This window comes from Columba livia, chromosome 8 (genome assembly GCF_036013475.1).
Source record: "Columba livia isolate bColLiv1 breed racing homer chromosome 8, bColLiv1.pat.W.v2, whole genome shotgun sequence".
NCBI classification, from domain to species: Eukaryota; Metazoa; Chordata; class Aves; order Columbiformes; family Columbidae; genus Columba; species Columba livia.
In genome coordinates this window covers 23,946,066-23,972,704 of record NC_088609.1, presented here as the reverse complement: position 1 = coordinate 23,972,704, position 26,639 = coordinate 23,946,066, and the positions used below count along the sequence as shown (strand labels likewise).

Genomic DNA, 26,639 nt, shown 5'->3' with positions numbered 1-26,639 from the left:
CACATGCCTTTCATTATTGAGAAGTGTTTCATATTTCTTCAGGAGACTCTGGCCTCGAAAACGAAAAGCGTCCACCAGCTTTTCTATAAACGCCTCCAGACTCTCCTGGTTAAGAGCGAGCCACTGCCAGTCCCGACGGAAAAAAAAAAAGAAGGAAAAAAAAAAGCGCCAGATATTTCAGAAATTTGCTCTCCCAGCACAATTTCTCCGGTAGGAGGGGTAAAAAAAAAAAGGCGCTCTCAAAGGGGCCACGTCTCCCGGGCGCTGGCAGCCCCGGCCGAGGGCAGGGCCGCTGCCCGAGCCCCGGGCGGGGGTCGCCGCTCCGCCCTGCCCCCGCCGCGCATTCCTGCGGCCCGCCCCGCCGCACCGCGCGTCCTCCGCGGCCACGGACCCCTCGCAGCCGCCCGGCTGCGGGGCAGCGGCAGGTAGCGGGCAGAGCCCGCGGGGCGCCGCCGAGAGACCGCGGGAGGTGCGGGACAGGGCGGGGGTCGGAGCGGTGTTCCCGGAGCGGTGCCGGGCGGGGAGTTGGGTCGGAGGGGCGACACCCGCACCGGAGACGTGCCCTGACCAAGGGTAAGAGGAGTGCCGGGCCCCTCCATTCTCCCCCGTTCCCCCGGAGACTCGCCGCCGCCCTGTCCCGCGCTCACCCGCGGCTCCTCCCGGCGGCGACCAGCGACGCCCCCCACCCTCCAGCCACGTTGGGTCCCACGTCCCCCGGCAGGAGCCCTTACCGGAGAGCGGCGGCCGAGCGCAGGCGGCAGCCGGGCGGCCGCGGGCCCTGCGCACTCCCGCCCCGCTGCCCATGGAGCGCGCTCCCCGCCGCGCGGCCCGCGACACCGCCCCCGGCGCCGCCGCCGCTCCCGGCACCGCCCCCGCCCGCCGTTGGCCGGCCTCGCGCCGCGGGGCGGGGCTCTGCAGGGGCGGGGCTCGGGGGGCGGCCGGAGCGCGTGCAGCGGAGAGGCGGGGTCGGTCCGGTGCGGAGAACAATGGCCGGGGGGACACGGGCCGGGAGTACCTCTGAGAGGAGCCGAGAGCTGCGGGCAGCTGGCGTGTGTGCGTGCGGCCGCGCTCGGGGACAGCGAGGGGACGTGCCGCGCAGAAACAACCGCTGCACGCAAACCAGGCTTCAGGAGTCAGCAACGGTCCCAATTCAGACCGCGTGGTGTTTAGCAAACAGGATTTACTTTGAAGCGATTTGCCCAACAAGAAACAAACACGCCGTGGCAAAGGGGAGAATGTATTTCTCGTACCGAACCTCCCACGCTTTTTACTCGTGCATCTAGTATGTCATTCATTGTACAGCTTCCAGTATTGTTACGAGTCAGTAAGACGTGTGCAAGCACATACACTGTATACTATACTCAGCTTGCTTTTATTTCTGGAGGAGCTCTGTTGGCTACTTAGGGAAAATAAAAGCAGCAACAAAATAAAAATGTTATAACATAAGACTATGCCCCCAGGATAGGAGTGGATTCATCTACCCAGAAAGCACAAATTTTGTCATAGTTTAGCTGCATGTGCACATATATGCACATTCTTCTTATTAAGAAGAAAAATAAGTTGGAAAAGCAGAAATTCGCAACGTCATAGAGAAACTCAAATAGTTCCCAGCAGCATCATCACCTCTAGACCTCTGTACAGACTTCTGTTAGGTCAGCTCACAGTGACTGGTGGCAGCAGCAGTTTTTCCATCTTCTAGAGGCAGGGATTGCAAACCCACACTTTATTTCTTACTAACAAAAGACCATTTAAATTCAGATCTTAGATCCAATGCCCAAGCTCTGGAATACTTTTGATAATGTATCAAAGCTGTCATCATCTAATTCTTGGCCCAGTCCCTTGTCCCTGGCAGTTTCAGGCTTTACATCTTGAAATTGCCCATCCTTGCTCCAGTCTCCTTCCCCAGCCACTGCAGCACACCACCCATTCAGGATTTTGCATCAGAGCACCAACTTCCTCCTTGATCCATTGTTTCCCTCCATATATGCCGTAATTTCTTCTACTGGAACAATTTTATTCAATTTCTTCAGCAATTTATAAAGCCTGAGACTAAGCAACCAACCTGAAACACTTACCTGGAATGTCAATGTTAAGCACTGGTCAATAACTTTTCTTTATCTTAAAAAAATCCTAAATAAAATGTGATGTGAATTTAGAAATCCAGTAAATGTTTATTAGAAATCCAGTAAATAGTTATAAATTCTTGATGCCTTCTAAGTATGGAGAAAAGCAAACAAATAAAACAATGCCCTGAGCTTCAAAAAGATTTTGATCATCCAGGTAATTGATCCAGCAGTTGTCAAAATCAGGCCAGCGTAAACAATTGTAAACTAATTTAATGTGAAAGCAAGGAATGTGGGTTAGGGAATGTGAGTTAAATAGTTCAATCAACAATCACATCACCAGAAAAAGCATTAAAAGTTTATTGTGGGAAAATTCATTTAAACCATTACGTAAGTGTCCAATAGCAATAAAAAAGATAAACAAGAAATTCCACCTATACTTATCAATAGATAGAATACAAAGCAATAGATACTATTTGGTCTGCCAAACCTTCTTTTAGAAAGAAAAGCATACAGCTACAGCAGACTTTCTGTCTTCCTTACAGACACTCTTTCGCAAACCGAATGGGCGCTATCTTGCCGTAATTCCCAGGCACATTTTCGAAAATGCAAGCAAGAATAACTGCAGCTGTTTCCAGTACATACCCAGCTCTAGTCCTTTCACTGTGTCTGAAGCAGACTATGTTTTGTTATGCTTCAGCCCCTCCATGTGTTAGTGTTCTCTCATCTCGGCTCCCACATAGGCTAACCTGCATCTATAAAATAATTCAGCTTTTTTTCCCCCTTGATTCATTTATTTGGAGAAAACAAACAAACAAGCAAAGAGTTCCAGAGGTCAAACTGAAAGTGACAAAAAGTAGAAACACCAGGACTACATGTTTTTATGCTTCTGAAATATTTTGTTTCAGGCACCTTTGATTTAAAACATAAAAGTGTTCCAGGCTGTAGGAGGCACAGCTTCAAACATATTCTGAAAAAAAGAATTTGAGCCCACATCTGCCACGTTATGTGAATGCTAAGTGCAGTTTTGGGTTTTCCTCAAAGAAAAACAACAAACAATTGTCTTTTTTCATTTTGGTTGTTCAGAGCATTTTCCTCCCCATTTTCAGTTTGGCTGCCACATTGAACAGAGAGTCCTCTGCATTCCCCCTGAATCAAGACTGGTGCAAAAGAGCTGCAACCATGTCCCAGACCACACCGTGCTGATTACTCCTAAATTGCCTTGGAAAATATTTCGTGAAAGAGAAATGGAAATAACAGCTCTACCTTCAAGAAAATATGGCTTGCATAAAAGGCCAGGTCTACATCACTGCTCGCAACTTTTGCTGCAGTAGATAAGGGTCTGACAGGTGCTGCATTTTGGACAGCCTCTGCTCCTCTACTGGCCTAATGCTCCTTTTCAGCCAAGTATAACCTATATAACCACTAGTGCAGGCTTCAGGGAATGAACAGAAGTGGAACAGGTGAAAGGTTGTTTAAAGTCACCTTTTTTCTGCACTTCATCCAACTGTCATAGTTTGCTTGGAATGAACAATCAGTTATTAGCCAAACAGTGAAGATAAGGGCAATAGAAAGTACAGTGTCTCAACAATGTATTCTCTAAGAAGAGACACCAAAATTGAATTTGTTTAACTTAAAATGCTGAATTTGCCTGTGAGCACCCACTGAAACATCTAACTCATTAAGAGTCACTTGTGTGATTCTTTTAACATTTTTTTTCCTCATAGAGCATGTGTACACAGTGAAATAAAAGCTGTAACGTGACTTTAAAAAACAAAACAAAAACCTCAACCAACAACAACAACAAAACAAACCCAAAACAAAACAAACCAAAACAAACAAAACCCCAACCAAACAAAAACAACCACCAAACAAACAAAAAACCCCACAACCCACACCTATCTATGCAGTAAACTCCAAGTGCCTGCTTCTCCCTTCTCAGTGGTGAACAGTACTTACTCACACAAAAGTCCCTATGAAATCCAGGGAAAAGCCTGCCTGTTGAAAGCCGCTCTACAATGCAGCTTCCAATCAGCACTAAGAGAAGGAACATTTCTAGGTAGCAGCATTAATGCAACTAGAACTGTGAAAATGACATTTGTTAAAAAATCAGTTTCAAAATACCACGTCTATTCTATGAGTCCGCAGAAGTGCCAAATATTCTAGACTAGACGGAAGACATAAATTATGAGTATATAACTTATGGAGAGCAATAAACGTTCAATACAGAGCTGAATATTTGTTACTATTGTTAACTGCCATGTCAGCAAGTGAAGCAACAGCTGAGAAGGGAACTCAATTCTAGCCACACACTGAGCATCACTATTAAGGAAAAATAAACAAAATACTTGAGAGGTAACTTAGTAGAAGTTTCCACCTTCTGCTTACATTCTAGTGAGCAGAATTCTGCTCTCAAGAAGCATTTCAATAACCCATTTCTTTCCAAGAATTTTATGTACAGCGTCCTGCAAAAGGCCAACATCATTTGTACATCAGAAAACAGTTCAAGACTCAGCTCCTGTTAAAGGAAATAATGTGACATTTATGGTGAAACAAAAACTTGCTCACAGCTACATTTTAAGTTTTAGTAAACAGGCAATGAAGAACATCTGGAATTCAAACATGAAAATTATTTGCATTAAGGCTGAGAAAACTCTGAAAATTGTTCCCCGAGTCGCATTGCATCTACTTCTGCTTTATAAACTAATTTATTTTTTCTCTTGTGAGATATGAATGCCACCCACCTACCTGAGAACCCATCAAGATACCCCGATTCATAAGCACTTCCTAGAACATCCTGCATTTCAGCCAGTGCACCAGATGCCCTGAGGGAGCTCCGTGGGTGAAACTGCAGCAGCCACTGTGCACTGGAATGAACCTGCAGAGCCAACCGACAGAGAGCAGAAACACCCCATCTCCTGCAGACACGCTGTTCACCAGGGATCAGCAGCCTCCCTCTTCTCAGTCTTGATCTTCAAGGCAGACCACAAAACACTTCAAAAGGTGAGCAAGGGAAATGAAATTCATAGCTTTAGCAGGTATTAGAAAGCTTATTTTTTGTTTAATGGCTCCATACAACTCACTCCCAATATAATCCCTCCATGCTTCTTAACATAATGAAAGGAGACCTCTCTCTTTTCTATAGCAGATAATCACATAATCACCTCTCCCTCCGCTAATAGTCCTGATCTTTCCTCTATTTCAAAGTTACTGTTTTTTCTCTCAGATGATCTAGCTGATACTTAGCCTAATACAGAGTAGTTATTCTCAGTTTTTCTCAAACCTGATGCCCCAAAACTTCTTGGATTTTTCTCTTCAGTTATATCAACCAATGTAATTTAAAAATTGTTCGCTGTTTTTTCTGTTTTTATGAAACATCCTACCCTGCTCAGGATGAGCTACACACTGTCATAAACTATTCTGCAAAAATGATGCAAGGCTGGAAGCGTGATGTGAAAAATGCAACCAGACACAGAACAACTCCATTTACTAATGGGAAAAGGATCGCCACAGGCATGGGCAGCACCCCATTTCCTAACTTTTAACAAGCACTTTCTTAAAAAACTTCCACCTTAACAAGCAATTGCTAAGGAGGACAGTGGGTGGTGAGGAATGAGAGGAAAGACTGCACGAAAGAAACAACTTCCAGAACCTTCACATCTTGCCAAACACACTATTAAACCAACAGTAATTATGGCACAGAGACCTACTGCCTTGGGAGCCAGGAGGCCTGAAGCTAAACACCCTGGCTCAATGAGCCCCACCTGTTGTACCGGTATGGACTGGATTTAAGGGAGAGAAAGCCCAACAATTAAGGGTTGGCAGTGAAACAGGCTGTTTCTACAGGTAACAGGAGGTTTGGCTGGGAACTGCTTGTAGGTGGGATCCTGCCAAAGGCTGCCAAGCTCTGGGTAGTGGAGTTGCTGCCAGCAGAGGAGAGGTGGTGAGCAAAGCTGTCGGTGCTGGGTTTGCCTTGCAGGAGAAGGGGCTTGTGATGTAGCTTCAGTTGGGTTTGTGTTTTGAATTAAGGGTTGGAAGTAGATGAGAAGACACGGTGTTACCCAGTTTCTGAGAGCCCTCAGGATGCCAGGCTTGTGAGGTGCTGGGGGGGCTCCTGCTGGGCTGCTGCTTGTTGCCCTCAAGCCTGCCAAAATCCCTTTGAAAGCACTGACCATTGCTGCTCTTGGCTGTAAGGCAAAAATTCCTTTATGTGTTCTTGACAGCTTTTAGTAGCTTGTTTGATAAATCAGATAAAAAACAAACAAAAAAAGTGCGGCTAGAAATTTTTCCTTCCCCCTTATTTGCATAATAATTAACACAATGGTAAGTCAATTCAAGTGTAGCGAATAAACCCCCTAATTGTCCATAATTTCATAACTATTGTTAGAGGAAAGTGGAGTGTAAGTTCAAAATATTTACTTGCCAGAGAGAACAGTGTTATTTCAGGTTGGGATACCAGGCAAGGTCCTTAAATAGCAATCAAATGCACTATATTTGATTAAGTGGTTGCTACTTCCAGATCTATGCTTTTGCCTCTTCCTTCCTTCTCCTGCCTGTGCTGTTGTGGTGTGATTGTCCAAATCCAGTCCTGACAAAATCATCCAGGTTAACAGAAACCCTACAGTTAAAGGTCTTGCAGCTCACTGGGATCATTTTGCCAAGAAAGCAAGTGCAGCTGCCCTTGATGCTGGCACAACTATGTGTAGGAGTTTGTGATGGGGTAGGGAGCTGCAGCCTCACAACCTGCTTCAGGTGAAGCTGGAATGATTTTTCTCATTGTGCCTTAGGGTTTTCTGTGCTAGTCTCACAGACTCTATTTGGCTCCCATATGCAGTTTTGTTGCCAGGAATCATATTTTTGTGTTGGGGCCCAGACAAATAAGAGACTCGGCTAAAGATCAGCACCGTTGATATCTCAGCTGTTGTACAGTTTGTGCAGGAAGAAACTGTTTCATATTCAGTTTTTATGCCAATATATCTGTTTCAGATACAATGATGTAAGTTTCCTCCACCTGGGGTGGGGGAGGACGGGAAGAAAGGTTAAATCTAACTTATTCCTATCTGCTTGAAATTATATAGACAAAAAAAATCTGCCTTGTAGTGCACTCACAGCAAGATATGTTATTCTCAGTATAGGTATCCACATAACAGTGTAAGTGAACTTTATTTAACTGATGTAGTTAAAGAATAAAGATGGTTGATGTAATCACAGAGGAAAGAAACATGTCACGCAGTTGTGATAGTTGTTCATGTGAACAGATATGGCATAAATAAATGCAAGTAGAAAAGATACAGGTATGGTCCCTTTAAGGGTGATAAAGTTACCAAACACCTCTTAAATATCTTTGAACTGAACTGCTGTACAAAAGCTTCAGTAAAAGTAGTGAACTCTGTTCCATTTCTGATGAAGCAGTTGTAGATGCCTGATCCCAAGGGACAACTCCTGGGCTGACCTCAGCTGTGAACCTTCCCGCAGCCTACGTGCAGCACCTAAATTCCTGAGAGGGGATTTCCTACTGACCTTAATGGCTCTTTGCTCAGGGCACAAGTTGTTCAGTTGTCCTATAATGAGGCTCCTAAATCCTCCTATTGACAATACAGGGAGTGTAGGTGCCTAATGCAGAATTCCCTGCAGGCCGTGGGCTGGGACACCAAGTGTTGTAGCCCATCAGTCTCTCACTGGGCTTGGGCCAAAAACTGCTAATCCAACACCAACAGTAGTTCATCTGCTCTGTTTTCTTTCCTGTTCTTGCTTTAAATAGTAATGATGAATCTGATTAGCTGCAAGACAGCAGATGCTATTGTAATATAAGATTCGAATAGCAGACATGAGAACAGACTCTAGTCTTGGTTTAAATGACATATGTTATTTATTGTTTAATGTTTTCCTGTGCAATGGAAGCAGTTTTCTGCTCTTTGAGAAACTCCTTATAGAATAATATGTACAAAATCAGGGCCATTATTATTTTATGCTTATGTATAAGTCTAAGAAAATAAAACTGCTGTATCTAAAAGAGCAGCATATATTTTGAAACATGATACTGATCACAGAAGGGTTAAGTGATAAGCTGATAGAACTGATCTGTTTCTGTCATCTCACCTCGGTAAAATAATCCAACATGATACTTACGGTTAAAGGTCAACAAAAGAAGTGTGTAAAACTCTGTTACTTCTGGTTATGTATATGGCATAAGAATACAGGGTACAATTCACTACACCGAAACCCATAATAGTTTACCAGTTTTATTCTGACAAAAGCTCTAAGTGGCTTGCACTTACTGAGAGCTATCAAAAAGGAGTTTAGTTTTGGCAGGTATTATTTTATATGTTGTAGCCCTAACAAGATATACAAATTATATATAAATAGAAAACTGCAGTGTTAAATAAAAATAAAAACCCAACCCCTACTTGTTTATGTTGAAGTTCATTGGCACCTTAGCTGTATGTAACTGTGATAACTGCATGAATAAGAAATCAAAGTTGACAGGTTTGCAAATCTAGTGAATGGAAAGGCCACTGATGGATGTCACCTGAGCAGAACACACTTGGACTGGTGCCACTCCTCAGCTTCCTCTTGTGACTTAACTTGTCTTGGTAGGAACACATGGGGATTCCCCGTGAGTACCACAGCCTGCCCCATGATTCAGAAAGATGGTGGTCCCCACATGTGATGGGATGCCTCTGTGAGGAGAGTCAGAGCACACGTCAGGTCAAGATGACTGCAGAGATAGTTGTTTTGCCTTGGCAGACACTGCTGGTAGCTGCTCTGGGAAGACAAGTCTGAGTAGGTACAAGCCTATGGAGAGGCAAATCCCATTCTCCTAGAAGCAGAGGTCCTTACCAAAGGCAGGCCACAAACCTGGCTGTTTCCTTCCTTGCCACCCTGATACCATTTAGCGGAGCAGCTTTGGAGACCGTCCTCCTCAGACAGCCTCCAACTCAAGATTTAGCCACGAAGCAGCATATAATCAAGAAAGCAACACCGGCAATCTTTAGCGTAGGAATGCGACTCCAGTGCTGATGGAGCATTTGCCATCTAATTTCAGTAACTTCTTTCAACCAATAGAAAAATCTCTGACAGGCTTGGCTGCCAAGTATTACAGGCTTTGAAGTCTGTTGGCAGGTAAAAGCTGCATGTCAGTGACTTAAAAAAAACAAACATCAAAAGGTATGTCAGGGAATGCTGTTGCAAGGGCTGGAAATCTAAAAGAAAATCCTCAGAGATAATATTAAAGAACTTCAAAGGTAGGTGATATGTAGAAAATCAATAACACTGGTCAAAATCAGAAACTTTCTGACTTGAGTAGAAGTTAGGAAACAAAAGGGAGAAATATGTACTGCTTTTTATGGTCATGTGTACATGTACTGTGTAAGCAACTGCTATGTTGTCTTCAGGGTGTGTTTATCAGCAGGCTTGGAATAGAAATATATACAGCTAATGCCTCAAAAGGAGACTTGGGCTGATATCCATGTTTTTCTTTTTACTTGTACATCTGAATGTGCTGTACAATTATTTTTTTATTAACATGGTTTATCACAGTGTAATAAGTATGTAATACTGAAAGACACCATCATTAAAGATGAGGTCCTTCATATAACCTGCCAGAAACCAAATGCGGGATGTAAAATACTCCAAAGTGAAGGCATTAATGTAGAAAACTTACTAAGCTATGGATTAATCTCAATAGTATAAGGCTTTTTATAATCTCCAGTACTTTATCTCTTAAGTAAGGATTCTTCAGCAATCAAAACCTAAATAGGAGAACGTAAAATTTATATCGAAGGAACTTTGGAACTGGAAATAGGTAATGCTTTGAAATAAGAATGACCCAGCTGGGTAAGACCAAGAACTTGGTAAGACCGGTATCCTGCTTCGCATCATAGCCATAAATGGATGCTTAAGGAAGATATGAAACACTGGATAGTAATATATGATGCTTTCCCTGAGCTTCCAGCTGTTTGCAGCAGCTAAACGTCCTGAGCCAAATATGATTTCTTTATACCTAGTAATTCTCAGTGACTTCTTCTCCCATTAACTTTTGTAGTCTTCTCCTGAAACAAAACTTTAAGTAAACCCAGCATCCCACAGCAGGGAGTTGCCAGCTTTACACACAGACACTGCAAAGAATTACTCCTTGTTTTCCACAAACACTCCACTCGCAGTTTTGACATCTGAGAGTCACAGCTGCCGCACAGAGGTTCAGACTGGGTTTCTGAATGTGGCTCCTGCTATGAAACCTGTTGTGTCACAACAGGCTCTATTGACACAAGCTGCAGGAACGGGCCCTCCATCAGTGCCATTGTGCAATGAGCGAAACAAATCAGAAAGGAGAAGGAAATAGCAGCAGCAGCATCAAAATGACCATATGGGGACATTTTCAAAATACATTATAGCACACTCTTGTGTGCTCTGTGTGGTTTACCATGGTGCCAGAATGCACAGGGCTGTAGTTAAAATTCCATTGTTAATTTTTTTTTTTTTTTTTTGTGGAGTTCTGTTTTCAATTTTCAGCATTTCAGCAGTGTTACCAAATACAGAGGAAGCTGCTACCACTCAGGACTTGTATCACTGCCTGTGCATTGGGGATGCATAACAGAAATGGGGTATTTTTTTCTTTTATAAATTCCAATGGCAAGCACTGATTCCCTGTAGCCTCCAGTGTGGACAGAGCTGCTTACAGACACATGGTACAGTAGGTCAGAATTTTCTGAGAGCTGTGAAAAGGAATGCTGTTGAATATATCAGATGTAGTAAGAAGGGTTAAGCTGTTGAGATCACCTGCTTCAGATGCACCTTCTCCCTCCCACCCCCCTCTTCAGGAGGAAAATAAACAGTTCCCTTGTCCCTAGGGTGGTAGCAAGCCCTAACAAGGAAAAGCAGGACACATTCCTTCCTTCCTTCCCTTATAACTAGTCACTGAATTGCTCCAAACACATTCCAGATCTGGTAGGATAGCTTAATTGTCTTCACCTGGAGGCCACTGCCTGAATTCCTGGCAGTTAGAAGAACACCTATGGAGTGAGGCATCGCGATTTCTTTCTGATGAAAGCGGGTTATGCCCCAGTCCCATGGTCATGAGCAGTTTCATAGGTTCATTTGCATATGAAGATTTATGGGTTTCCTGGGTGTAACTGTGCCTGTAGAAGTTGGAGACTAGAAGTGTCATCAAACATAATTCCTCCCTAAAGACTTAGATATGTGAAAGATGAAGGACTGTTTATTGTAATAAGTTGTGGTTATGAGTGAAATTTTTAATTGCTTCCTTTACAATGAAAGGTCTGTACCGAGAAGGGAATGCTGCTGGTTTGCTTTCGCTGGTGGTGAAGCAGGGCAATTTCCGTAACACTTTGTGATCAGGCCTTATTCCATAAGGCAGCTGAAATTGTGCAAAGCTATTCAGACAATAATTCTAGTCACAGAATGTTATCAACCAGTACTCTGGATTGTCATTCCCCGTGTCTGTAGTTACAGGTGCCATTCATGAATAATGTCAAAAGGAGTCCCAAGATTCAAATCTCAAATCAGTACTAAACCAGCAAGTTTATGCCTTTTCCCAAACAAGTAGCTAGGCAATTGGACTAGCAAAATAAAAATATTTAAGCATGCAGACTTAAAGTAATTTGTTATATATTTGTTGCATTCCTACTATTTATGAGGTGTTTTGTAATAAGCTTTAAAATCTTGCTTGTGTTGCTGATTCTATTCCAAGTGAAGCAAAATGTTGATGTTGTTACAGATAGACTCTGGAACAGCACTGAAAACAGTTGTTTCCTAGAAAACATTTTGCTGGTTTGGTGAGGCATTAGGGAGTTTCAGTAGGCAGCATCTTATTACAATATTGCATAGACAGCCAGAATAAATTTCAACACAGGCCAGTGATGGTTCTTTATATGTTCACTGCAGAAATGAAAACATGGCAAGATCAGAAGGCCTCCAAGGCTTGAAAAACATGGTAAACATGACTCTAAAATAAGTGAAAATGTCCAAGACTGCAACCAGGATGATAAGCAACAGCGTGAGAACATTAACAATTCTACTTTTAGCCATGTTTACTGATTTATAAATTTTATTGAGCGGAATAGTGATTTAATGTAAGACTTCTGACAACAAAATGAGAGAATTATGTAAGTGGGAGACAAGTACAGAGTGGAATGACAAAAAAAGTCTGAATAAGACAAGGCATCTGTTTTACCAGTGCTATCCTGATATACCCCTCAGTGTTAATCTAAGCTAAACTAGACTGAAAGCTTATATAAGCTAGAGCTTTGAATTCCCATGGATAAAGAAACAAATACTGCTTTTGGAAAAATGCATATAGTTATTGTACGTTGTATATACCCCATACCAACAAGTCTGTATTTTGGGTTGTGTTCAGAGGTACTGCAAGCTATATCTTCCAGTCCTGTAGCTGCTTGTGATTAATTTCAAAATAAACCCAAGAGACAGAGGGGTCTTACACATATACAGGGCTCCTACTAGAGTGAAATTCATGGTAGCGTTTCCTTCTTAAACTCAAAAGATTAAGTTCCTCAGCAAAAAACAAAAAGCATCTGACAATGTTGTTCTCTTTAATCTTATTTTACAGATCGCTCTCTGGATACTCACATCAACTATTTCAGTTATACAGGCATTCTTAGGAACCTTTTTCTTTATGTGAAGAACCTTAACATACCATAGGAAAGGAATGGAATACCTGTTTCTCAGGTGTCTTGTACGAATATGCTTGTTCATTGCTCCTGCAACTACTGAAACATTACCCAAAGCAGACCAACAGGGACTTAGGCTGGTTTAACTGCTGTGACAGCAGAAGGGATATGCTCATTAAATACACCTTTGGTAAGTTAAACAAAAAATGAGAGAGCTGTGGATTACCAGCTCTGTAGTTGCACTACTAATATTATTTCTGCACAATGTGTTTTACAGATATTCTATAAAATCAAAGTTATGAAAGCAAAGAGGGTGATGCTGTTTCACCAGTGATAAGCCCCTACTGTGCAATGTTCACTTTGACTGCGGTGAGTCCACAGACAGAGTCACCTCTAATATGTACATGAAATTTGGGAATGAAGATGAGATGAACACAGATCAAGAAAATATTATAAGAGAAAACTAACTGTAGGATTTAAATCAATTCTCAAGACTACAGCAAATACATATATTGCACGCCACCAAGAGTACAACATTTGTGTGGATTACTTTCTTTAGCACTCGCTTTTCTTACAACGTGAAGCGGCAGGTGAGTGGTTCCCAATCCCGGCCTCAGGGCGCCCTCCCGTGGCAGGCTTGGGAATCGCGGGGGGCCCGGGGCACAGCGGCCACCAGAGCGCGGCCTCATCGCGGCCCAGCGCTGGGACGGGCGGGGACGGGAGCTTTCCCTGCCGCCCCCAAGTCCATTCAAATATACTCCTCAACCCCTGGCTAGTGCGGTTAATACAAACAAAACACAGAATTGGTAGGTAGGTGTTTGAAGAAGAAAAACTGAAACTGGATGGGCTGGAAATCTTCATCCCCAAATCCTGAAACAAGCTAGAATAAGGAGACTGTGGGATTGGTTCTGTGGGAAATATTTCAAATAAATATATAAAGTCAGGGTGTTACATGATTGGAGAACAGGCAATACAGCGACTGCACAATGGAGGGAGAGGACAGAAGTGATTCATGTCTGAAAGGTCCCTGGATTTGAATTGAGTTGTCTGCAAGTGTTTAAAGCAACTAGCAAAGTGGTGAATAATCAGATGTAAAAGCGGACAAGATTGTATTGGATTCAGTTGGGGTTTTTTTATAGTAACTTGATTTTTTAGGTAATGTCACACACTTTATTCAAGTGAATGTTAATAAAACACATCGTGCCACTTAGAGATTTATTAGTTAAGCTGATAAAATTGATTATTTTTATCAGGATTATAATACAGGCAAGGAACTGGCTAAAAGTGGTAAGGTACTCAATGATTTTTGATTGGTGAATCCAGCTAGAAGAAAGTGATTAGATTTTAGTATAGTTATTAGTGACCTGATATAAATGTTACCAGTCCTCCATTGCCAAAAAACTGTCTTATTAATATTATGCAGGTAAAAAAAAGTTGATCCCAAGAAATGGAGGCAAGAAACAGAATGAAATTCTACAATACAAACTATAACATCGTACTTCTGAAGAATAATGACAAAGAATGTGCTACAAGGAGGATAAAATATTTTGAAATAGCGAAAGAGGTTGATCTAGTTTATACAAGACGAAGACAAGTGTGATACAGTTGTAAAAAGGTCAGGATTTACTTACCACCTGAGGTATTTTCTGCAGAAATAGGAGTAACACTGGTAAGAGTTTAAAACGGAATATCAGTATGAATATCAAGGAAATCAGTACACAAAACCCAAAAAAGACACACATCACTGGCATATGTGCAAAGGTGACCAAGGGAAGAAAGACAAAGGCTGAGTGAGATTAGTTGTGACTGTTGCATAGAAATACATTAACCAGGTAAACACTGAGGAGGGAGATCTGCTATGGCAAAAGGGCAATGATGATGAAGAATAAACCAGCGTGAACAGTCAATTTATAAATCAAGATTAGCTTTTAGGAGAAAAATCCTAACCTAGAGGAGTAAGTTTCTAGAACAGAATTCTAATTGGAACATGGGAACAAAATCTTTAATGGTGAATCTAAACAAACAAAATGAGGTGATACAGTGCCTCCAATAAGAAGAACTGGACTTGATCCATGTGTCTTCCAGGTTTATATTCTTATGCTGTTATTCTGAAGATTTATTAATTGTCTCTTTTTGCAAATATGACCCTAGAATGTGAATTTATGAGCTTCACAGTATTTGTGTTTTAGCTTCCAGTTGACTAAAAAACTTCTGGGGAGAAACCCAGACCTATACAGCATGATATCGTGCAGAGAGCCACTCCCTCCAGTGTTAATCTTGAACAAACTGCCCTTCAGGAAATGTTGAGCCTTCCATAAGCTGTCAGCCCAGCCCTACCTGTGGTGGATCAGATGTTTCCCAGGTGATCCTATCAACTAAAGACTTGTTGGATGTGTTAATTTATTAGAACCAGCTATGAAGAAGCTGAATACTACCTTCCAAAGGTACCAGTGTAATAAATGTCTATACTGGAATGGCTATACAGTGAATGGTCAGAAGCACAGTGGAATTTCTGATTTTATGGTATAGGTTGATTGAGAGTTTTGTGCTACTGCTAGGTTATTGTTTGCATTGATATTGCTTTGGAAAAGCAAACAAACAAACAAAACCCACAACCAAACTGCATATGTAAAGAGCTACTTTGGCTTTCCAAACCAATAATTCACTACTTGTGTATACAGTCATTTTGGGTTCCTTTTTCAGAACATCGTTTTTATTAATTAGTATATGGGAGAAAAACTAGAGCTAGTGTGTTTTGGTTGGGTGTTAATCAAAGTGTTTCTTGCTGTTGGAGTAGACTATGTAGCTTTAAAGCAAACCTTAGAGCACTTTACTCTTATTCTCATGCTTGCTCCACTTTCTGTTAGTTCTTTTGCAATTTGTTGCTATTTTGTTTTAGTTCAGTGGTAGAATTCTGAACACAGCAAATTCCAAGAGCACAAGTGAAAATAACCTCAAAATGTTATCACTATGTTCCCTGTGGGATTGCATTTTGCATTGAAAAGGAAAATGATGAATATAGACCTTTTGGAGAAGAACCTTAGTGGCTTGGATCATTTTCCCAAACTTTGGAAGATGAGTCAAATTTTACTGAACCAGCGAGGTACTGCTTATGTGATCACAACTGAACTGAATGAACTTGGAGTGTAAGCCTTGATACTGTGAATGGGAGGACCCGTAAGCCACCCTAGGATTTCTGAGGAATCAACACTGACTTTGAATTACATTTGTGGAAATCTCCCACCTTTATTCTTTCCTCCTTTCCTAGACTTTTCTTGCTTATTTTAATGTTTTCCTCTGAGATTTCAATTACTACTTTGCTTCCCTCCTTCATCCAAGGCAGGAGTCAGTGCTCTGCTTTCCCTAAGATTGTATGTTATTCAGGCATGTAATCTTTTCCTCACAGATTCTCATCCCAGCAGCAGAGAGAGAACAGGCTATGGTTGTGTTACATTGCTACACAAGTCTTATTTCTGTTATAAATGAAAGCTTCAGACTTTCCTTACGGAGAAGATCCTGGAAAGAGTAGAAACATCTGTTTGTTAAGATGTGAAGGTCCTTCTGTAATTGTAACAATTGCTTTAAGCTGTGAGAGGACGTGGAAGATGAGCCTGTTGAACATCCATCCGAGAAACAGCAATTTCAATGGTGCCTGAAGTAAACTCTGCAAAATGTGCCTGCAAGAATTACTAAGTACTTATGTACCTTGATCTCTTGCCTGCTGTGAGCAATTTTATTCATCCTCCTCTTCTGCAGGACTATAGGGGTTCTTAAACTGAAAGCTATTTCAACAACACAAGCTGAACAACATAACGGGTCTGCTGCTCCTTTACCATGGTAGTCATGTGAGTGAAACCCTATGATTTACAGTTTCAGTTTTCAAAGAGAACTATATAATAAGCTTAAAGATTAGGGCACAGGTGTTTCATAATATCAAATGTATGACACAGCTAAGTTTAGGAAAAGAATTAGGAAGATTAAGTTTGTTTCTTTTTGCTTTATTACCAGGCACAACTATTAAATGTTTGGTCTGTACTTAGTATTTGGTTACTTCTGCTGCCTTTTTATGCTGTTCCCATCAGGCTAGTGTGAGATAAACAAGTGTGTGAACATCCAGGGCATTAACTAAGCTGTGATAACAACATGGAAACATGTCTTCACTTGTGGTAAAAACTCACTCTCCTCTTATTTCAGATAACAGAGCAATTGGCAGTTGACATTTGACTTGGAATGATGTAATGTAGACAATTATTTACTTAATAGTTAAACTGCATAACTTCTATTTATATATTCTGCATTAAGATGGACTGTGTGGGTTCAGCCTTTCTGAGCTGGAGCACAGGATCCTTCCCTACCTTACAAACTGCCTTGGCAGACAGGAGGAGCTTTCGGCCGGGGCTTTGGGTGTGGTGCTGTGTAGGAAGGAATAGGGAATTTTCTCACGTTGGTTAGAGACATCCAACTTGATGCCTTAAGGCTGAAGGGTAATATGTGTTTTTTCCTTCTGCTAGAATGGGATAAAACACCACAATTTGTTTTTTCCTATGAAAGAGAGATTGTTACCGGTGCATTTATTTTCAAAACTTGGAGTCAATTCAAATGCTCTGAGAGAGGAATAAGGCGACTAGGTCCTATTGACTGGAGGATTTTAGAATCCAAAGATTACAGATCTAAACTAACATCTCAGTTATGACAACTACTGGAAGCCAGTGCATGCACTAGTAAAATGCCTTTTGTAGAAAATGTTGTGAAGTACATCACCTGCATTCTGAATGTGTGTCTTCTAGAACAGTCCCAAATAAGACTGCCACAGACCACAAAAGTGGTCTAAAGCTGCCCAAGAAACTTGAATTAAGGCTGTATCAGGATGCAACCTTTAGTTATATGCCATCATATGTTTTTATCACAGTACCAACCTGATCTCCTTTTATGATCAGGTGACTCACCTGGTGGATGAGGGGAAAGCCGTGGATGTGGTCTATCTGGGCTTCAGCAAGGCCTTTGACACTTTCTCCCATAATATACTCTTGCAAAAGCTGGTAGCCCATGGCTTGGACAAGTGTACTCTGTGCTGGGTTAAGAACTGGCTGGAGGGCCGGGCCCAGAGAGTGCTGGTGAATGGGGCTGCTTCCAGCTGGCGGCCAGTCACTAGTGGTGTTCCCCAGGGGTCAGTGTTGGGTCCAGTCCTGTTTAACATCTTTATTGACGATTTAGATGAGGGGATTGAGACCATCATCAGCAAATTTGCTGATGACACCAAGTTGGGAGGGAGTGTCGACCTGCTGGAAGGCAGGAGGGCTCTGCAGAGGGATCTGGATAGACTGGAAAAATGGGCTGATTCCAATGGGATGAAGTTCAATAAGGCCAAGTGCCGGGTGCTGCACTTTGGTCACAACAACCCCCTGCAGCGCTACAGGCTGGGTGCAGAGTGGCTGGAGAGCAGTCAGACAGAAAGGGACCTGGGGGTGCTAATTGACAGGAAGCTCAACATGAGCCAACAGTGTGCCCAGGTGGCCAAGAAGGCCAATGGTATCCTGTCCTGTATCAAAAACAGCGTGGTCAGCAGGACAAGGGAAGTGATCCTTCCCCTGTACTCTGCATTGGTGAGGCCACACCTGGAGTATTGTGTTCAGTTCTGGGCCCCTCAGTTCAGGAAAGACATTGAAGTGCTGGAGCGGGTCCAGAGAAGAGCAACATGACTGGTGAAGGGACTTGAACATAAGACCTATGAGGAGAGGCTGAGGGAGCTGGGGTTGTTTAGTCTGGAGAAGAGGAGGCTTAGAGGTGACCTCATCACTCTCTATAACTACCTGAAGGGAAGTTATAGCCAGGTGAGGATTGGTCTCTTCTCCCAGGCAGTTAGCAACAGGACAAGGGGGCATGGGCTTAAACTCCGCCAGGGGAAATTTAGGCTGGATATTAGAAAGAAATTCTTCACAGAGAGAGTGGTCAGGCATTGGAATGGCCTGCCCAGGGTGGTGGTGGACTTGCCATCCCTGGAGGTTTTTAAACTGAGATTGGACATGGCACTTAGTGCCATGATCTAGTAAACGGACTAGAGTTGGACCAAGGGTTGGACTCGATGATCTCTGAGGTCTTTTCCAACCCAGTCAATTCTGTGATTCTGTGATTTCTGCCTCATTGAGTAGACAGTTATTTAGTATAAATTTGTAATATTAAGTTAATTTGTAGTCAGTACGTAGCACTAGATTTTAATTATAATCATCAAAATACTATACAAAATTCAAAAATATATTATTAAATGCTAAGTATTTTTAAAAATACTATGTTTAAAGAAAGCTCCACCACACTGTAGGCACTTAACACAGGACACTTCGGCAAATACCTCTTTGATATATCTCATGACAAATATTGTGAAAATAGGGGAAAAGGCAATTATAGGCCAACTCTGAATGTGTCAGATAAGTTACCCTGGGGTGCATTCCAAAGGTGATTCTGTGGCAGAGTTGAAGTGGTAGTTCAGATAATCATATCAGCATTTATCTACATTAGCCATAGAACTGTCATTTTTCTTCCCATGATCACCTGCCTCATACTCTGTGTCTTTAATTTTTTGTAATATATGACAGAGCAGACCTGTAGGCAACAGCTAATTTATCTATTCAATCCTAATCCAGTGCGGGTTCATGCAAGCGTTGCACCTGAACTCCCTGTCAAATGGTTCTCCTACCACGTTTCCGCCATCTCCTCCACCAGAAGTTGCTAGCTCAGGTACCATAGGCTCCTGGTCCAGCCAGTTCCATCCCACACCTTCTCATTAGATTTAAGTTGTGTTCTTTCAACCTTTTTCTTGTCAAGTCAATTAGCTCTAAATCTCTCCTTTCTCTTTTCCTCAGTAGCTCCGAGTGTTACCCTTCTGTTTTGCAACACATCCGATCTGCTTTTCTTGTTTAATCTTCTCATTCCCTCCCAATACCAGAATCATTGCTCAGCCCATCTAATCTCCTTGCACAACTGGCCTCCAGGTGCTCCTTCCACTGGCTTCCTCACCCAAGGTGTCTCAGTCTCCTAAATACTAAGCCACTTGCTAAGCCACTCCAGTTTCTGTAGCTTTTCTTCACTGATTTCTTGTCAAGCCATTCCATTCTCAATCTTGCCTCATCTTAATGCATTCCTTTCATCCCTTATCTGGTTTTATCCCTCTACATTCAGATCAGCGGGGTCATTCTTAAAGCCAAAAACTCTTACCTATGCTCAGTTCCCATGTCTAGCTGCATTTTAGTACAAAACATGAAAAGCCTTTGAGCTTGCACAGTATTTGATCAACAGCCAACTGCTTCATCTGGATGGAGGAAGGCTGCAGACACTTGGATAACATGATCTGTATGGAATCTGATGGTGTGTGGTTGTTTTACAGGATGATACAGTTTGCTTAGCAGCAGGAGCTGTGAAGGACCTCAACATACCAAGTGATGGAATCTCCAGACCTACTGGCAGCCCAAAGCCAAGAGCTGTGACAGAAAGCATACAAATCTATTCTTCAAAAGTCACTAAGTTGGCAGTGTGAAGGAACAAGTGAAAAACTTATTCAATAATGCTATTTGATATCATATGTGACCTGTTATTAGTGTGTAAGAGCAGACCATTAGGCTCCTAGAATGTTCAGTGTCTCTGACATGGTTAATCAGAATGGCTGCTATATTAATCAACAACTTGTGAAACAATGGGTGGAGAGAGGATTTCAGTTTTGGGAACCCCTTTGAGTTACCACCTTCTGTCATTCCTTAACTGGTGAGTGTGTAGCAAAATGGTAATTGAGTCTGAGTGCTAACAGATGCGAAGTATTGCATACAGAGGAGACATTAAAATTCTACTTTAATTCTAAAAAAAATGATCTGAACTGTATTAGCAAAACAATGATTAAGAAATACTGTACCTGCCAAGAGTACAAGTTTAATGTGTAAAACTGAATAAATAGTTTAAAAGTCCCTGTCGTGAGAGGAAGTACAAGACAGTGATTTCCAGGAAAGTGCCAACAAGGAGAAGAGTTTCGCAGTCTAAAAATTGGACCCTCACTACTGATCTTTCATGGTGATTAACTAAGCAAGTAGATCTGCACATAGAATGTATTAAAATCCTTGTTTTGTTATATTAGCATCCTTTCTACATTACCAATGTTAAAAACAAATCATAGTTTGTTTAAAGAACACGTCATCATAACATATCTTTGTGGCCATAGCTCCTGGAAATCAGACAGATGGGTCTGATGAAGTTGTTATGGGTTAAACCTAATGTCTGGTACCTCTTGACCAAGCATGAGAGAGTGATATGATTCCTTTTTGAGTGGTTATAACAATTAAAATCAAGCTTCATCACCTGGAATAAGAAGGAAGCACAGGATAAACAGTGACGATGACAGAGTTTTTCAAGAGTTATAATTCTTTCATATAAGCCAGTCTCTGCCAAATTCAAACCTGTATTGCAAAGCACGGCAATAAAGCTTGTCACATATTCTTAATAATTGAAAGTAATTTATTTTCCCACTGTTTCATTTTCAGAAATAATTGGACCACACTGGCATGACATCTTTTATTAAAAAAATTAATATGCAAGTTGAGGCAGAAAACTGCCAGCTTTCAGTTTGCACCATTATAAATCAACAAAGATATAAATAGTGAAGATATAAACTGCTGAAAAGTACTACTTATAAGTGAATTGTGAGGCAATCTCAATAAAAGAATTAGGGTTCTATCTAGGAAACAGAAATTAGTTGTAAACCTATTTTAAATGCCTTTGTCAAAGTTACTGAATTCAGATATCAAACTTGACACCTTAACTTTGCAAAGATCCATTATACTGTTCACAAATGCCTTTTTAGTAAAATGTTCCTCAAAGACTCCCTTCAATTTTCTCACTTTTTGATGAAAAAGGAAACAGTTTTTTTAACCAAGTATTGTTCTAATTATGATAGGAAGTTCACATTAATGAATTCTTGTCTTCTATTTTATGTATCTATAAAACATAAATCAATATTTGAGATAAGCTAGAAATAAATGTTGAGCAGTGAAATACCTTGGCTTTCAGATCACCAAAAGGTGCCAAGATCAAACTGAGCTGTGATTCGCTTCAGGAAAAAAAATGAACAAGCTAAACAGGAACACGGAGCTTCAGTTACCATTTTTCTACCCACTCAGTCCAAACAAGGTAGGCAAGTGAAGCTTAAAATGTCAACCAACTGTTAAGAAATGTAGAGTACTGCATTTTGGAAGAAAAATCGAATTCTGTATTTATCTCACACAGATTGTCCAACAGTATTGACTCACAAAAGGAATTCAGCATTTTAAGGATCAATATGGACAGCTCAGTGAAGACATCTCTCTGTAAACCAGTCAAAACCAGAAACCAGCAAACAGGAGAAGCAAATGAAAACAGTAAGTAAAATAAATGTAATTCTTAAAACCAATCAGAGGTTTGCTCTCATCTGAAATATTAGGAGGGGTTTTGGGACCAACAGAGTATGAGTGATTATAATACTTAAGGGCAACAAAAAATAGATGTCAAATACTGTACTTTAGAACTTAGTGCATAATGTTTGAAATTAGAGTAAGATCCACTATGAAAGCAAATGTGTGGAATCTATACTGTCTTTTAGAGTATCTGATACTATGTACAGACAGAAGACCAGATAATTTGAGTCTGCTCTAATAATGGTAATTCCTATGTACTTCCACACTTTCACCTGGAATTTTGAATTTATGAGCTGTGCTTATAAGAAATGATCTGTTGTTTTGTATTTTGGAAAGGTATGAGGTATTAAGCAAAGGAGTGTTTTTACAGAGGATAGATCAGAGTCACATTAAAAAATCAGGTGTACAGAGCAAAAAGTATGATCAGAAATCAAGGACATGCAGAAAGGAGACTTGTGTGTAGCAGTTAAGCTCTTGTGGGCTATGGTGTCAATTAACAAAGATTAGGACAAGTACTCCTGTCCCCATACAGTGGGGAAGTAAGGCAGTAATAGCACAGAAAGTTTGCAAGCATCAATATATTTAAAAGTCAATGATCTGTACACCCTAAGCTCTCTAAGCATTTTTTTTTTTTTATCATTCAAGCATTTTTTTAATCATCTTCTCCCCACGTTATTCTGAAATTTTACTTTCTGCTCAGAAAGACTATCTTCCCACATCTTAAGTTCCTGTAACAACCCAGTAATCTACAGGATATGCAGGAGGTGGATAAGAAAAGGGCAAGAAGAGAAAACAGGAGGTACAAAGAAATGGAAGCATGTCTTCTCTCTGTTCTGCAGATCAAAGAGAGTTTATGTCCGTTTCACCCTGTAGGCCCCACTCCAAAGATCAAACCTGTGTTATAATCAGCATGTTTCTTGGAGGTGGAGGCTTATGGGGTTTGAGTGGCTGATATTATATCCACATTACTTCACCCACACTGGAGTTTCAAGTTCTATGATGTGACTAAAAATATGATTCCATTTGGTTGATATTAGCTGTATTGATGAGGCTGTCATTGAGAACAGTTCGTATGATTATTCATATATGGATATATACACATACATGAACTGACACATAATTAAATGTAGCTCAACTTCAGATGTATAATTTCCGTCTGTTAAAAATCAAGCAACAAGCTAATACTCTGGTCTAGCACTTCTGTAGAATGATAAAAGCTTATCACTTAACACTGATGACTGCATTAATAGAGCAGATCATTAATTCCCCTGCAAACCATGCCAAATTCTACAACTAAGAGATATACCTAAGAGATAACATAGATTTCACAAGAGAGACCACATCAATCCTTGGAACCGTCCTTCTTGCTCCACTAGTTACGAAGTTTTCAGATATCGTAATACTTTACTTAACATTAAACAAGTGAACAATCTTGCTGAATTTATATGGACTTAAAAACCAAGCAAGTGCAAGTCTACAGAATGGAGACCAGCACTATACAAATTACCTTCAAACCTAACTAACATACGTGGCACAGTTTGCGTCTTGCAGCTTGCCTCAATTTATCTAACTTAATATCATTCACTTGCCACCTTTCACAACATTTGTAAGTTGCTCTCCCTGATGTTAACATATGTTACATTGGACCGACAACAAACAACATAATTTTTCATTTAATTATTAGATGATATGTTGTTCTCAGAATATAGTTGGGTGTTGTATGCCAAGTGCCAACAGCAAATAATACAGGTTCTTCCTGTTCTGACAGAAACCAAATCAGAGCATCATCTTATTTGTTAACCCAGATTCCATTAAAAAAAAAGTATTCATGTTAACTATTAGTCGGACAAAATATTCACTCCATAACTATTTCACATCTTCCCAACTTTTCACTCGCTCCTTAAAACTCAACTGGCTAAGATCAAGATTGATTGAGGACGTGACTTGAGAATCTGAACTGTTTAGCAATTTTATTACTGCTTTTTATTAAGCAGACTGTTTTGTTTTAATTAATTGTGAAATTGAAGAACTGCTTAGGCAGATACTGCTGCTTAACACTTCAGACATGGGACCATAGCCTAACACTTGCTGTTATGAGGTCTCCCGATGTTTATTATAGGGTTTTAAGGCTTTAATAGTAAATAGGCATTTTTTTTCCCTATAGGCTTCAGTCTTCCAGAGTGCACTTCCCAGTTTAATTAGCTTGCTTTGTATGGATGTTCCTATATAGATGGTAAGAAGTTTGAACCATACCTTGGACCATATTAAAAACACAACTGTCAATTTGATCTTGCTGCTTCAGAGAAACTACACGCACTATTATTAACACAGGTGGCAGGTGTGGTACTCTTTGCCTTGTTTTCTTCCAAGCTACCTTTCCACCTCTAGCTTTTACATTTGAGATACGTTTGAATTAATATCGCTGTCATTTGCTACCCTGGAAAACTCCCATAGCCTCAAGAATACCAAGAAAATAAAACAGCTGCAATATATGAAGTATTGAAATACAGATCTCATATTGCAAAACAAAGAAGGAGCTTTTGTCACAGTGTGGGTGATTTTATCAAGGATATGCTTAGCCATGACTGCTGTTGGAAACTGATGAAATAATGGATCAATAGAAATCTCATGTTGCGAACTACTAAGTGCCTATTTATCAATCATACTAAGAAAGTTATTCTGAAAAAAAGCAATATTCAAGAGTGGAGGTAGCAGAAGAAAGAGTGGAGGACTGGATATATGAGACAAGTTTTTCAGAAGATGATAGGTGTGAAACTATTTAAAGACAGGTTAGAAGATAAAAATATGTAATAGCACCTGGTAGTGGCTAGCCTCAAAAAGTGGGATAAGGACACTGCAGAAGGCAAACACAGCAGAACACAAGTCATGCAGTCATGCAAACAATAAAGGTCAGCATGGCCTAAACAGATGGACATTGTACTTTAAGAAAGCCAGGCTATATCAGATAGACAGTTCAGGGCCTGGGGGGGGGGGGTGTACAATCAGCCAAAGCTTGGGAGGGATGGGGAGGGATGAAGACTTGTAAAGAAATGCACAGCAATATCATAGTGCTTTTGACCTCTGCACAGATATTGAAAGTAGCAGCAAAATTGTACTTTAAAGATTCAGTAAACTTGACAACTTGTAGAAATTTTCATTTTTGTAATGATTTGAATACAGTAGGTTTACTTTGATGAAGAAACTACCTCTTTTTAGGTTCTCATATTTACCTACTGCCAAAGTACCTAAGATTTTTTAAAAAATGAGATTTTTTACAAACATTTATCTTATAAACCAAGATTAATTTATTAATGCTGTGTAGTTCTGCTGTATATTTTCCTGAGGATCAGAAATACTTCAAATAGTTTATGGTATTTTTTCCCAAAACACCTGTGTACGGCAGATATTTTAAAGCATGGAGATCACTGGTTTGTCCAAGGTCTCAGAACAGGTGCTAGAGAACGGGATTCAATAGTCCTGACTCTAGTGCTCTAGAAAATGTGAACAATTTATGTTTTGAAACTCTGTCTTTTACAGCAAAACATAAACTTGCCCCAAAATGCCTCATAATACCAAGGATGGGGTGAGGAAGCAAGAAAGAAAAGTGTATGTGGTGATTCACAATGAAGAAACAGAGATTACTTCCCTTCAAACTGCAGCTTCAGCTCTGCCACACCAGGCAGACATATCTGAAAAAAAAAATGGAAATACTTGATAAGTGGGCTGACTTACGTGCACACTCATACTACAACAACAGAAGCACAACATTCAAATGTATTCAAATTAAACGTAGGCAAATGAATGAAAACCTTTTTTAGACTAAAAATAGATACATTGATTCTAACCGCATTTTGATCTGCTTTTGTTTGACTGGGTAAACAGTTTTGTCATTTCAGTGTTAACCATTGCACCATTTCAGGCTTTAGATACATGACCACCCAGTTTCTGCAGAAAGTACAGCCGCTTCACATACAGTATCAAATGTCTGAGGAATATGACCACAAGGGAAGATCCAGTGTAAACAGTGGGTGTTTTTGCTGGTATAGCTCGGTTTGGCAAACTGTTATTAACTCTGCTGGCAAAAGCACCTGTGCAAGTACAACTGGTTTTGTAGAAGGCTGGTGGGTGTCCCCGCTGGGTCTCTGCCCGTGACATGCGCTGTTTTCCTGGACTTACACAGGTGACAACTCATTCCATCCTCTGGTTGAAAGTCAATCTTGGCAGCACCTCTCACGGTCCTAAAACAAACCCCAATGAAACAAGTGCGGCAAAACTTAATAAAAGTCTCTCTAAAGGGTTTCTTTTGCACTGCCTCCTTACTTTAATGGCATTCACAATTCACATTCAGAAATCGCACCGTAAACCCGCACAAAGACGCCCCCCGTGGAAGCGAATGCCCGGGGCCCAAACAGCAGGAGGTGCCGAGCCGAGGGCGCCGGAGACAATTAACACACAAGCTGAGGCCGAGCGCGGGGCAGGGCGGGCCGCCAGGCGCATCAGCC

The 26,639-nt window shown here is 41.0% G+C and overlaps 1 protein-coding gene and 2 long non-coding RNA genes across 19 annotated transcripts in view; 1 reads left to right on the top strand and 2 right to left on the bottom strand.

The window, feature by feature from the left end:
- Positions 1-879, bottom strand: part of ARHGAP29 (Rho GTPase activating protein 29) — a 52,683-nt gene extending 51,804 nt beyond the window's left edge. For 4 of the 5 annotated variants that reach the window (XM_065071085.1, XM_065071089.1, XM_065071088.1 and 1 more), the window contains exon 1: positions 732-879. The gene's annotated coding sequence lies outside the window, so the exon portion shown is untranslated. Of the gene's footprint in view, positions 1-7; positions 130-731 lie in introns of those variants that run through there. The other variant, XM_021296960.2, reaches the window with a different exon arrangement.
- LOC110361553 (uncharacterized) lies at positions 110-25,986 on the top strand. Of its 13 annotated transcripts, XR_010474091.1 has the most exons (10): positions 131-573; positions 4,791-5,066; positions 5,456-5,909; positions 12,649-12,899; positions 12,987-13,299; positions 20,088-20,461; positions 21,755-21,874; positions 21,971-22,101; positions 24,302-24,370; positions 25,675-25,986. It is a non-coding gene; the product is annotated as an uncharacterized LOC110361553 (long non-coding RNA). The 13 variants fall into 13 exon arrangements; XR_010474086.1 differs by having other exon boundaries at positions 110-573; positions 21,971-24,370; XR_010474081.1 differs by adding an exon at positions 14,133-15,153 and having other exon boundaries at positions 110-573; positions 21,971-25,986.
- LOC135580038 (uncharacterized) lies at positions 21,248-26,639 on the bottom strand. Its single transcript, XR_010474093.1, has 2 exons — positions 26,226-26,639; positions 21,248-25,826 (listed from the first exon to the last, which is right to left on the bottom strand). It is a non-coding gene; the product is annotated as an uncharacterized LOC135580038 (long non-coding RNA).